Source organism: Acinonyx jubatus, chromosome F2 (genome assembly GCF_027475565.1).
Source record: "Acinonyx jubatus isolate Ajub_Pintada_27869175 chromosome F2, VMU_Ajub_asm_v1.0, whole genome shotgun sequence".
In the NCBI taxonomy this organism is placed as follows: Eukaryota; Metazoa; Chordata; class Mammalia; order Carnivora; family Felidae; genus Acinonyx; species Acinonyx jubatus.
Genome location: NC_069394.1, coordinates 65,707,622 through 65,721,828, shown reverse-complemented (window position 1 = coordinate 65,721,828; position 14,207 = coordinate 65,707,622). Strand labels below are relative to the sequence as shown.

Genomic DNA, 14,207 nt, shown 5'->3' with positions numbered 1-14,207 from the left:
GAGAAAGCCTCAGCCCAGGCACCCTGAGCAGTCCCACTCCCCATCACAATTGCTGCTCCAGCTCATGACTGACAGGAAAGCCTTCCTAAATCCCCAGGCTTTAATTGGAGCTTTCCCCATCTGCCCCACAGATCTACAGGGTGCGAGTTAATGAACCAATGAACTGCGTTTCCTTCCTCAGGTCCTTTGCTGATAATTAGTTGATGAAAGAGCTCAGGGACTCAAAGTGTCAAAGAGAACCATGGCTTTTCCCCCTTGCAGTGAATCAAGTGCAAGTATTCAACAGGAATTAAGATTACAGGGACAGTGTCCTGACTCAGTGCCTATGATACAATCTAATCAGAAGAGGAAGCATTGGAGAGGGGAGAGAGTGATGACAATGGGCAGTGAATGTGACTTTGATTTAGAAACTTATTTTTATGTCATTTAAGATAACTCAGTAACTCTCCAAAAAGACAGACTGACTCTATATAATTAGGTTCCCCAGACTACTAAAATCCTTTTCTGATAACTTAATTCTTTTGCTTTTAATAAGGACTCTTTAGGAGAACTGGTATGGGTGGGGAGGGCAGAGAGGGGCTAGCTAGCCTCAAACAACAGATTGCCTTGAATTTAAAAAGGGCCAGGATCTCAAACCTGAAAGAGTTCTTACCAAGAAAACACCTTAAGATGCACAGGGACTTACTGATTATAAAATGTACTGAAGGGGATCAGAATATGCCACCTCAAAATATGCCACTTTGGCGTAAGGATTATTTTGAGCTGAAGGTAACTGAGAAGCAGTAGACACAGGAGTTCTCTGTACTCCTATTTGACTAAAAGCAGGGCATAAATTTCCCTTTCATAAAAGAAATTCATTTGTAAAGGTATCCCCCTACATATACCAAGAAGAGAAAAACTTAAGATATAATTAATATGTGGCCATCCTTTTCTTATCTATCCATGTATTTAATAGACTGTTACTCCCCTGCTTAAAATACTCCAGTGGCTTCTCTTTCCACTTAGGATAAATCCAGACTCTTTACTTTAGCTGATAAAGCTCTGAACAATCCAGCTGCTACCAAAATCTCCAAACTTACCACCCACTTACTCTTTTTCAACAAAACTGGACTTCTTTCTGTTGCTTAAATACCTCAGGCTACAGTTGTCAAATTTAGCAAATAAAAATACAGGATGCCTAGTTAAATTTGAATTTCAGGTAAAAATGAATTATTTTTTGTATAAGTGTGACCCATACAATATTTGGGATATACTTATACTAAGATAGTATATACTCATTATTTATCTGAAATTCAAATTTAACTAGGCATCCTGTATTTTATCTGGCAAGGCTCATCCTTGTCCTAATGCCTTTGTACTCGCTGTTGTTCCCTTTCCTGGAGTCCCTTACTACCAGATCATTGTCATATGACTGACCTTTCTTTGTCTTTCAAATAACAGAGTAAATACCACCTCCTCAGGAATCATTCTCTGGTCTCCTAATCTGCATGGCTCCCAACACACACATCTTTCCCTAACCCAGTCACTCTATCTCATTGACATTTTTTCCTTCTTGATACATAAACTTTAATAAAGTAGGCACCTTGTCCATCTTGTTCACTCTTACATGCCATTAGCTACAGTGTCTGGCATATAGTAGATGTTCAATAAAACACTTGCTGAATGAATGAATGTCCTCTCAATACACTAGCCTAGATAACACCTGTACATTTGAAAAGACTGCAGGTAGTAAGGAGTGAAAGTCCTTCTACTTCAGAAAATGGAGGGGGGGGGGAGCATTAAAAGTAGCCATATAAACTGAACATATGCTACTTAAACTATAGTCCTAACCAAATTATTTTAAGTTATCAACTTTACCATCAGAAATTAAGAAAAAAAGGAAACAGTAATTCTAGTTTTTAGAAATGACCTAGGAACGCCTGGAGGGCTCAGTCAGCTTGTGATATCTCTCTCTCTCAAAAATAAATAAACATTAAAATAAAAACAATTACTTAAAAAATGAAATAAATCATTCAAATTATCCCCCCTTAAAAAATTTTTTTTAATGTTTATTATTTTTGAGAGAGAGTGCACAAGTGGGGAAGAGCAGGGACAGAGGGAGATACAGAATCTGAGCAGACTCCAGGCTCTGAGCTGTCAGCACAAGGCCCAGTGTGGGGTTCCAACCCACAAACTAAGAGATCATGACCTCAGCCAAAGTCAGACACTTAACCAATTGAGCCACCCAGGTGCCCCAAATTATCCCCTTTTTCAAAGAAAAGAAAATATAACAAAGCAAGCTTAGAATTTCAAGAAAAATGATCACTAATTAGATATTTAATATTGTTTATTCTAAGTAGCATATTAACTGTAATTCAAATTTTTAACATAACAAACTTCTATTTTGTATAGGCTTTATAGAACACTCAAATTAATATACCCTTATTTCCATGTTTAATAATAGAATTTATGTAATATTTTAAGTCTTACAAAGTATCTCACAACACATTTATGGATTCCTTAAAAGCATGGCTACCATGTTCTCATACTTCAAGCCCACATTACTTGGTCCCATGCTTTAAAGTTAAGTAGTAGTCTTTCATTCTTCTTCAAAACTGTTATAGCAGAGGCTAAAGTTGAGTTGCTCCTCTGGGCATCTCCCCTTGACAGCTGAGAGAGTAATACCTTTTTGGCACAAGGATGATTTCATCCAGGGATGTGGCAATAGTTCCATTTGTTTCCTCATCCTTAATCTTCAGTTCTCTCTCACTGATAATGCTAAACTTCTCCACTACAGTCTGTTAGAAGTGAGCCATGGAGCCGCTGAATTAATTGACTTTGCTCCAAGCATACCGGGCAGTCTAGCAGCGGACAGAAACATGTGACTCCAAAATGGATAATTCAGACCTCAGCCCAAAGTGAAAATGACTGGAAAAGACTACAATCCTGATTTATTCTCAGTCTTTTTTCATCTCCCTATAACACACTTAATACATTTTTATTCTCTTTGTGCCAAGTAGCACATCTACACAGCCGAGAGTACCAATTATTCCAATTTACATGAACTAAGGGACTGGAAGTTTCTTCCTAAAACCTTCAGACAATCATACAGATTACATCTCAGTTCTCAACTTATCCATTCACTACTTTTGCATCTTCCTATTTTCACCTGCATAAAGCAAATCAAACTTTACCTTCTTTTTTTCATCTGGCTATCCCCCTCCATAACATGCAGGAGACATCAGTCCTGCCTCCAGTTGGAGAGGCAAAGAGACTCCTGGCAGTTATCCAGCTGATTCACACTTGCTTCAGGAGACCTGAAGACTCTTTCGCTCACTCATCCATTCATCCAATGTATATTTACTAAATGCCTGTGAGGCATTGTGCTAAGTACTGTTAGAAAATAAAGATGATTCAGATCCAGGGCTTATCCTGAAGGCGTTTAGGGTCTACAAGCAGAGATAAAACATGCACATAAATAAACATTATAATGCCAAGAAAGAATGTGAGGCAATCCATAGAGAAAGAAAGACTCCATAGGAGAGGTAAAGACAAAGAGCTGTTGGAAGGCTGACAGAATCTGACAAAGCTTCACAGAGAAGGTGACGCGTGCTGACATGTGCGGATAAGTAGGGTTTAGACCTCAGAGAAGGAGTGAAGGACATTTAAGCTCAACCACGAGCCTGAGCAAATACAGCAGTGGGACAGAACACCAGAGCATACAGCATCTCCCAACAGTTCAGTACAGTGCAAAGAATCGTAGATTTGGACTCAAAACCATTGGGTCAAGCCCCAGCTTTGCTGGCTTTTAGTCCTGTCCTTTTAACCCTTCTATAAAGTGGAAAAGATAATTCTTTTTCCAACTTGCATGCCGTTGTGGAAATAAAATAGGATAATAAAGCAGTTAAAGTGCATGATTGTAAATAACATGTATCCCCTTTTCTTAAGACTTTTCTCCCTGTTTGCTCTGCATTTCTCCCTACAGTTTTCCTCACCTTGCTTTCAATACCCCATCGTCACCCAATAGAAAAACAGTAACAAGAACCTCATTAAATAGTCGTCCCTGCTTCATCCAAGGTTGAATGTAGGTACTACTGTTTCCCCTTTGAAGATGGCTTCAGACTGACACTCCTCCTAAAACTATCCACAGAATTTACCCCTTTGAGACACAGAATTCTTCCAAATTCCAGCATATTGGAGTTGGTATTTTTAGCTCTTCTCCCAGTGCCAGTTTACTGTGTTAGATATGCAGATGAAATGACCTAATCATTGGTCAAAATCAAAGACACCTATACACCCTTAAACTGTTTCCTCTAATCATCATGTCAGCATTTCCTTGAACCCTAGGTTATAAATTATAAGCAATTGTGTTTGCATGATGAAACCCCTTCTAATACAAGCTTATAATCATAAAAGAGGTTAAACATATAAACAATCATGCATATTACAACAGTTATATTGTCGATCTTGATAATTTATAATTATCAATAGAGGAGTGTCTTCTCTTGGTCTTGGGTTAAAAAGCTGGGTATGGGAAAAAGGAAATCGCAGAGTCGCGGTTTATGCTTTTCATCTTTGTATTCCCAATGTCTGAAACAGTGTCTGGCATATGCTAGGTACTCAATAAATATTTACTGGACAAATGAGTAAGCGAAAACTACATCTCTAATCCTGTCTTTAGTCCCAAATTCCATCACAAACTGCATGTTCCTGTTCCATTAGTACCTTAAATTCAACAGGTTACAAACCAAACTCATTATCTATCCCCTCAAAAAATATCTTCTTTTTATGATTTTCTATTTCTATTATTGGTCCCCCTATTCTTTGAATCACTCAAGTTCAAATCTGCATTGATTTCCTCATCTCATATTCAGTTATCAGTTATCAATTTGTATCAACAGTTTATTTAGGGTATTCCTCACATCTGTTCCCTCTTTTTTTCATTTATCTCCACTGTTGACCACCTAAGACCATGGACCAATTTACCTTCCGAAGACTCTGATTATTTTGTTTCCTGGAATGTAGGGGTAGGTCTCCTGTCAGATAAACTATCTAAACACTTTAACCTGGCATTCTAGATCCCCCATGATCAGATCCAGAATTACTTTTGCATCCCTAACTTGTGTAGGTCTATTACATATACCTTATGTCCCAATTCAACAGAATTACTACTCATCATTCTCTTCAGACCCTACTCCTTTTCTTAAACCTAGAAAATCTTTACGTCTAAGCTTGATGTCCATCTTGAACATTTCCTCATCTATATGACCTCCGTGACCTCCCTGACTACAGTAAGTATCCCCTCCATGAACTCCAGGCACCTAGTTCAAGCCTCTCTTACCACAGTTGGCTTTCATTTAAAGCGTATTTGTCTTCATCATCCTCATTAGCTCATAAATTCACCTACTTGCTCAATATAAGTATCCAATACCTACTACTATGTTCAAGGAACCAAGACAGACTGAAAAGTCAGCAATAAACAAGATAGTCATAGTCTCTGCCTTCATGAAGCTTCCTCTGCAGCAAGAGATACAAGAGTGTTCAAGAAACAGGAAAAAGCCAGAGTGGCTAAAGGGGGAAAGTAGATGAGGCAGACAGGGCCAGGGGCCTTGTAGGCCATCATAAGAAAGGGGATATTCTTTTAAATGTGAAGAAGCCATCAATGGGCTTTATGCAGAGGAAAGGGATAGTTGGATTTGGATTTGTCTCCAAAGGTTTTCACTGGCTACTGTGCAGAGAATGTATTACAGGAAGACCAGATAAGGAGGCTGTTCCCATATCTAGTCAAACAATGAGAGTGAAGATAGAGAAATGTAGATGAATCTGGGGTACATTCTGGAGATAAAGTCCATAGGACCTGTCAAGGGATTACATGTAAGGAGAAAGAAAAAGAGGCATTAAGGATGACTCCTAGCTTTCTGACCTGAGCAACTGGGCATATTGCATTGACTGATATGGAAAATGTTTGAGGCAGAGCAGGTTTAGGAGGATGACTGGTAGATGAGAGAAGTTTGAACATATTTGAATATTGATGGAAATGATCCAGTGGAGAGGAAGTGATAGAAGATACAAGGCAAAAAAAGAATCAGTCTTCAGGGGCCCAAGGGTCACAAACTCTGGTGTTGGAGGGCTCAGTTTTATTAAGTAAATGAGAACTGAGACCATGGACGCTGGCTAATCAAGATGGAGGAAGACTAGGTTATACATGTGTGAATGAATGAATGAATCTGTTCAATGACTAAAATTCTCTATCCAAATATTTATATCTTTCAGAAGCAACATTAAAAGAAGAAATCCTAGAATACTTTTTGTCATTGTTCTCTATCCAGCCCCTCAAAAAAGAAATCTTCACTGGAAAAAGGAAGGTTACAAAGCAGTATTCATTGTGTAACCTCCTATATGCACATGTGTGTATACACACATATTTTATACATACTGATAATCAAGGGCTGTCATTAAAACATAATAGTATCTTTATAACTGGATTACAAGTATTTTTTCATTGTCTTTACTTTATAAAACTTCTACAATGAACATGTACTATTTTTGTATTAAGAAAAAAACTAATAAATTTATTAGATACATATCTTGGGCTCTCAGACATACCCGAAGTTCTGGATGATTCTTCAAAGGGAAGAAGAGACTAGCAGAGTCAGCAGCATAGTTTTATTCAAGACATTTGGTTTGCCTGTTTGCCTTGTATATACAAGGAGCATATACGTCTTTCCCAAGCCAGTCTCTATGGTCCCAACCACCATTCCCACCTGTGGGAGCTGCCACTTGCCTAAGAGAGTTCCTTTACCCATACAGAAAGTCCAGCCAAGGGACCCACCACAATTTCTCAGGCCACTATTTATAATCTTTTTTATTTTGTTCTTTTTTTCAATAAGTACTGAATTCATGTATTTTAAAATTCCAAAGTACAGACAGTATATAATGAAAACTCCTCAAACCCCTGTCCCCACACCCAGCCCCCTCCCCTGGGGGAAACAAATGTTAACAATTTCTTATGTAACCACCTAGAGATCAATTATGGATGGAGCAATAATTTTTAAAACTTAATAATTTTTAAAACTTAATAATTTTTAAAACTATAATGAAGAAAAATTTAGTTTAGAAAATACAAATAACCAAGAGCAACAAATAAGAAGACAATAGAATCATCCCTCTGACACTACTGACTTTTGGATGTATGTCATACCACATTTCCTTATTTTTTTTAATATAATTTATTGTCAAATTGGTTTCCATACAACACCCAGTGCTCATCCCAACAGGTGCCCTCCTCAATGCCCATCGCCCACTTTCCCCTCTCCTCCACCCCCTCATCAACCCTCAGTTTGTTCTCAGTATCCAAGAGTCTTTTATGGTTTGCCTCCCTCCCTCTCTGTAACTGTTTTTTCCCCTTCCCCTCCCCCATGGTCTTCTGTTAAGTTTCTCAAGATCCACACATGAGTGAAAACATACGGTGTCTGTCTTTCTCTGCCTGACTTATTTCACTTAGCATAATACCCTCCAGTTTCATCCATGTTGCTGCAAATGGCCAGATTTCATTCTTTCTCATTGCCAAGTAGTATTCCATTGTATATATGAACCACATCTTCTTCATCCATTCTTCAGTTGATGGACATTTAGGCTCTTTCCATAATTTGGCGATCATTGAAAGTCCTGCTATAAACATTGGGGTGCAAGTGCCCCTATGCATCAGCACTCCTGTATCCCTTGGGTAAATTCCTAGCAGTGCTATTGCTGGGTCATAGGGTAGGTCTATTTTTAATTTTTTGAGGAACCTCCACACTGTTTTCCAGAGCGGCTGCACCAGTTTGCCTTCCCACCAACAGTGCAAGAGGGTTCCCGTTTCTCCACATCCTCGCCAGCATCTATAGTCTCCTGTTCATTTTAGCCACTCTGACTGGCGTGAGGTGTGTCATACCAGATTTCTATGTGCTTACATTAATACTTATGTATACCTTAAATATTAGAAGAAGATAAATAAAATGATAAAAATTTTAGTATCTATAAAAATCAATTATTTCTGCAAATACTCTTTCAAAATTTAGATCATACTATAACCTTTTTAAATAAATATATTGTGAACATATTTCCATAGTAATAGATACTTCCACATATTATCCCCCTTTTTCAGAGAGAGCACACAAACAAGGGAGAGAAGCAGGGGGCGGGGGGAGAGAGAGAGAGAGAGAGAGAGAGAGAGAGAGAGAGAGAATCTTAAGCAGGCTCTGCACTCAGTGCAGAACCCAACATAGGGCTTGATCCCACATCCCTAGAATCACACCTAAGCTGAAATCAAAAGTTAGACACTCAACCGGACTGAGCCATCCAGGTGCCCCCCACATATTATCTTAATGGCCAAATAATATCCCATCATTTGAACACATTATTTATACAACCCCCTCTTGCAGGATATTTAGATTGGTTTAAATTTTTTTAATCTTGTGATGAATATTCATGAGTAGGTAGGTGAGTATGTACCTTTGTATGTATCACTGATGATATCTAGAGTATAAATTCCTATGTAAGAACTGCTAGGTTACTTTAAGCCTTCCAGAAACAATACCTCCAACAGCTGCCCTTGAGAACCGGCACTGCAGCTCTGAAAAGCTGCTGATTCCTGATTAGCTGTGAAAGAAAGCCATTGTCATCTTTCTTTGTCACAATCTCCATACCCAGTACAGTGTTAAGAATATAATTAAAAACTCACTAAATATTTTTTGGATGAATGAATTCACTTTAAAATAGCCTAACATAGGGGCACCTGGGTGGCGCAGTCGGTTAAGCGTCCGACTTCAGCCAGGTCACGATCTCGCGGTCCGTGAGTTCGAGCCCCACGTCCAGCTCTGGGCTGATGGCTCAGAGCCTGGAGCCTGTTTCCTATTCTGTGTCTCCCTCTCTCTCTGCCCCTCCCCCATTCATGCTCTGTCTCTCTCTGTCCCAAAAATAAATAAAAAACGTTGAAAAAAAATAAAATAAAATAGCCTAACATAAAGATGTGGAGAAAGGGGAACCCTCTTACAGTGTTGGTGGGAATGCAAACTGGTGCAGCCACTCAGTATGGAGGTTCCTCAAAAAGTTAAAAATAGAACTACCTGATGATCCAGCATTTGCACTATTAGGTATTTACCCAAATAATACAAAATACTGATTTGAAGGATTACACACACCCCAATGTTCATGCAGCATTATCAACAATAGCCAAATTATGGAAAGAGCCCAAATGTCCATTGACTGGGGAATGGATAAAGAAGATGTGGTGTACATATATAATGGAATATTACTCAGCCATCAAAAAGAATGAAATCTTGCCATTTGCAATAACATAGATGGAGCCAGAGAGTATTATGCCAAGCAAAATAAGTTGATCAGAGAAAGACAGATACCATTTGATTTCACTCATATGTGGAATTCAAGAAACAAAACAAATGAACATGGGGGGAAAAAAAGAGAGGCAAACCAAGAAACAGACTCTTATCTATAGAGAACAAACTGATGGTTACTGGAGGGGAGGTAGGTGGGGGTCATGGGTTAAATAGGTGGTGGGGATTAAAGATTGTTGTGATGAGCACCAGGTGTTGTATGTAAGTGAAGAATCACTAAATTCTACACCTGAAACTAATACTACACTGTATGTTAACTAACTGGAATTTCGATAAAAACTTAAAAAAATAAAATAAAATTGCCTAACACCCACTGCCTGTACAAGCCTCTTCCTGAACCCTTCTTCATCCCTCACACAAGGATGAAGTCAAGCTTTTAAAAAGCTGTAAGCTGAAACACAGAGTAGTAGGAGTGCTTTCTTCACAAAATATTTTAGCTGAAAATGACTAAAACTTATTTATACATAATCCAGTTGCCACTAATTGAAGGCTTACTGTGTGCTCTGCTCTTCTATTCTATTTTATTCTATGAGATAGGTATTTTATTACCCTCAATTTATAGATAGTAGCTACTGATTTTTTTTTAAGTTCACATTAATGGAGTGCCTACTATGTTTCAGGCACTATTCCATGCATTACATACTCATTCATTCAACAAAATATTTTAGTATCTGTTATATGCCAGGCACTTTGTAAGTCAAAATGAGGAGTAAAGAAGAACAGACAAAATCTCTGGCTTTATGGAACTTACACTGGAAAAGGGAGACAGTCGTGAAGATAAACAAGGAAGATAAACAAGGAAACTGTGACGTAAAATCATGAAAGGTACCTAAATGGAAAAATAAAGCAGGCAATTGGGATATGAAGTTCTCATTAAACCTCACAGCAACTATATCCAATAGAGACTTGTACTATATCCTTTTTTCCAAGAAAAAAGAAAAAAGAAAAAATTGAGAGGACTTCAACATGGTGGCTGCAGAACTGGCAATGGTGATGGCCTAGCCCAGGGTGGACAGAGTTGGAGGTGGTGGTGGTCATTCTCCCTAGGGACCATCAGGAGCTCAGTGGGGACTGAGCCTGGGAGGCCAGCCAGTGCCAGCACCTTTCAGCTTGTGGGATGGCAGCGGCGTTCAGGTTCTAAATGGCTTCTAAGAAGTTGGGCACAGATTTTCATGAGATTTTCAGTTACCTTGATGATGTCCCATTTAAGACAGGACACAAATTCAAAACACCAGCTAAAGTTGGTCTACCTATTGGCTCCTCCTTGCCTGATTGTTTACACATTGTTGGAGAAGTACAGTATATGACTTCTCCTCGTAAAAGAAAACTATTGAATGGGCTGAAGATATTAAGAAAATCCAAGAAGCCCAGCAGGAAGCAGAGTATACAAGACTGACGAAATAGTAGCTAAAGTGAATTCTAAGAGTGGCCCAGCAGGTGACAGCAAAACGAGCTTCTCCGAGACATACAGTACAGCCACACTGCCGTCTCCTATCTACCCCCTTCCTTGACAGCTTACAACATAGCATCCTCACCTTGCCTTGGGTCAGCAGCAATATCACGAAACAAAAAGTTGTCAGCCCACCTCACATAAAGACAGATTTCAATCCTGCTGACTTTAAGTGTGAAGAAGACCCTTTGGACAATCTGGAGTTTAAAACTACTGAGAAGGGAAGAGCTGAGAAACATTCTAGTAGGAACCACTGAACCCGTTATGGCTCAGTTATTGGACAATAACTTGCCCAGAGGAGGCTCTGGGTCGGTGTTAGAGGATGAGGAAGTCCTGGCATCCCTGGAGTGGGCAACCCTAGATATCAAGCCTCTTCACACATCCAGTGGCTTTATAACCTTAACACAGTTGGGCAACTGTGGATGTCACTATCTTTCAAAGTATCCCTCCCCCTAATTCCTGCAGTAAGCAATATCAAATCCCTGTTCTTCCCCAAACTTGACTCTGATGATAGCAAACAGAAGACAGCCAAGCTGACAAGCACTTTCCATAACACATCCAATCTCCATAATGGCACCTTCTGGAATTCCCTAAAGCCTTGCACCCAAAGTAGTGCCAGTGAGTTCAGTTGGCATTATACTCTTAGGCTTTCAGCTTTCAACACAGACAGTGGCACAGAGGTGCCAACCCCGACTCCCTCAGACCTGATCTCCCGGATGCCTTCCCTCTCTGTCTTGTCTAGGTGCACAGAATGTACAAGGAGGAAGGAGCACACTTACCATTTTCTTTTGAGGGTGGAGGGTAAGGTATGGAGACTGTGCTTGCCTGTCTCTGAGCTGGGGAGAAAGTAGGAAAGATTTGGATATATGAAAGCCTCCAGAACTGCTCTGGCTCCTTCCATATTAAATGTATTTGTATTTTGAGAAGTGTCCTCACCACCTCGGCCCTTCAGAGAGATTTCCTGGTCCTTCTGGGGTCTGTACATCCTGAACAGAAACCTGGCTCAGCTGTTAAAAGGAGTCAGGGAGAAGGGGTGGGAGGGCCAGACTCAGTGCTGCTTTAGGGCTAGATGTTTCCCTCCCCTGCACTGATGGACTGAGCTCTAACCTAAGTTTAGTGCTAGTAAAAGGTTCTCCCAGGATTTTTTTGTTTTTGTTTTTTTCTCCTTTTAACAAAGTCTCTTAGTGCTACACTGGTCCTGCAATGTCTCTGTGATGCAAAGAATATCCTTTTGCCCGTGGGGTATTGAGTTTGCCTCTCTGCCAGTCAGTTACTATGCTTCCACGCCTCAGTCTTTCTTTTGGCTTGGTTTGGACCACAATCCTCCGCTACTAAGATTTTGGAGCCCTCTGATTTAGGAAACAGTCATCAGTTTAAGAAATCATTGGCCCTTTCCCAGTACATTGAGTGGGGGAGAAACAGGCTGTGATTTCAGTAGTCCAGCACTAACTCCACCTCAGTTCTACTTGGAGAACAGCCTCTCCCTCCAGCTCCCTGCTCTAGGATGATGCAATAAGCAACATCAAGTCATAGAAATTAGTCTCCTTTTTTTTTTTTTTTTTTTGGTATTATGTTGTACATCATTAAATATCTAAATACAAAGGAAAAAATCTAAATACAAAGGAAAGAGGTTGAGAGAGGTTAAGTAACTTGCACAAATTTTATGGAGCTAACATTGATAAACAGTGGATAACCACTGTTACCCACTGATATCTCTACCAGCACCCCAATCCTAGATTTGAAATGAGTAAATGGTGCTTTCTCAGGATCTTATGTATAGAGCTCTGAAAAGTAGCCTCAAAGCCCCAACACTTACCAACCTAGCTCAACTGCTCTGGAAATTCTATAGCTACACAATTGATGAAGGACAAAGCTGGTACTTGATTTTCCAGTTACAGACAAAAGAGAGACAACTTATAACTCATCCTAAAAATAACCCTGGGAGACAGATATTATCCCAATAGGGACACACCAAGGCTTTACAGATGAGCAAATATAAGTTAAGTTGCTTGTCCAGTGTCATATAACTAACAATGGTTGAGTCAGGATTCCATCCCACATCACTCTGGTTCCTAAACCCAAGGGAGACAATGGCCCAGAGCAGACTACAGCTTAGGACTTCATGATGCCTTCTCAGAGTCATGTCTTCTGAGAGCAGATGCATCAGAAGGGCCCAGGGCCAGCTGCCTGACTCCAGCAAAAAGGTCTTTGAGAGAAATCAGCAGGTGTATGTTGAAAAAAAGGTACTTATGAAATCACTTCTGAAGAAAAAAATGAAAAGACCCTTCACAAGAAACCAGCCTCAAAGAAGCAAGTGTGAAGAGGTTGGCTGAAGGGAGAGGTGGTCTTAATAAGTCTCAAGTACTTTTCCACTCCCTGAACAATTTATTGGGCTCCCCACCCTCACCCGTGTGATTAATAGAGCCTCAAGAGCTGCTCAGTCTCCAGGCCATTTTGCTCTAGGAAGCTTTAATTTGAAAAATGAGACAAGTAGTTTCAGTGCTGTCATCAATAGGAAATTAGGAGATAAAAAGAAATCTATTTAAATGGCTTTTAAATATTCACAAGGAGAGCCACTGGGTCTTGGCCATGTTCCTCTCCTCTGTGCCCCTTGCTCAGATACCCCACTGCATCAGAATAATGAACACAAACTATGCCACTGTCAGCAGATGCTGAAGACAGTTGCAGTGAATACAGCCAACATTGGCCTGAGCCCTCTAGTCCCTCAGTAACTTAAATCTTTGGGGATGAGATTAGATAAAGAATCTTTGAGCTTTTCTAGAGCAGGATGCAAGACAAGATGACTGGAAAGGTACAGGTACAGGGAAATGACAATCTGACTCAAAAGAAGTCTTTAACATTAGTTCTAAAGAACTGTTTTCCTTTCTTTTTGGCACCCAAGAAAATCAACCGAATTTGAGGCTCAAGCACAGTATTCTAGAGGTCCCTATTGTCTGCAATTTGTGGTCTTTTTTTCCTTTGGAGAAGCAGGGCAGGAAGTAGTTAAGGGCATGAGTTCCCATATCACACTGGTTTCAAATACTGGCTCTACTGCTTACAAGCTATGTGATTTTGGGCATCATATTTAATTTCTCTGAGCCTCAGTTCCCTATGCCTCAAAATGAAGATTATAATAGCACCTACCTCAAAGGACTCTTTTAAGGATTAAATGAAATAATGTATACAAATTCCTTTGTACACAATGAAAATCAGCTGTAATTAGTGAAAGAAAAAAAAGAAACTTTTAAGGGAATATAAATTGGTATAACCTCTTCAGATTCAATTTGCTGAATATATCAAAATTTAAAAGGTAGATTTCTGGGGCACCTGGCTGACTTAAATGATAGAACTTGCAACTCCTGATCTTGGGATTGTAAGTTTGA

At 39.6% G+C, this 14,207-nt stretch overlaps 1 pseudogene; it reads left to right on the top strand.

Moving 5' to 3' along the window:
- Positions 1–10,151: 10,151 nt before the first annotated feature.
- LOC106979764 (ubiquitin-associated protein 1-like) lies at positions 10,152–13,556 on the top strand (annotated as a pseudogene).
- The last annotated feature ends 651 nt before the right edge of the window (positions 13,557–14,207 follow it).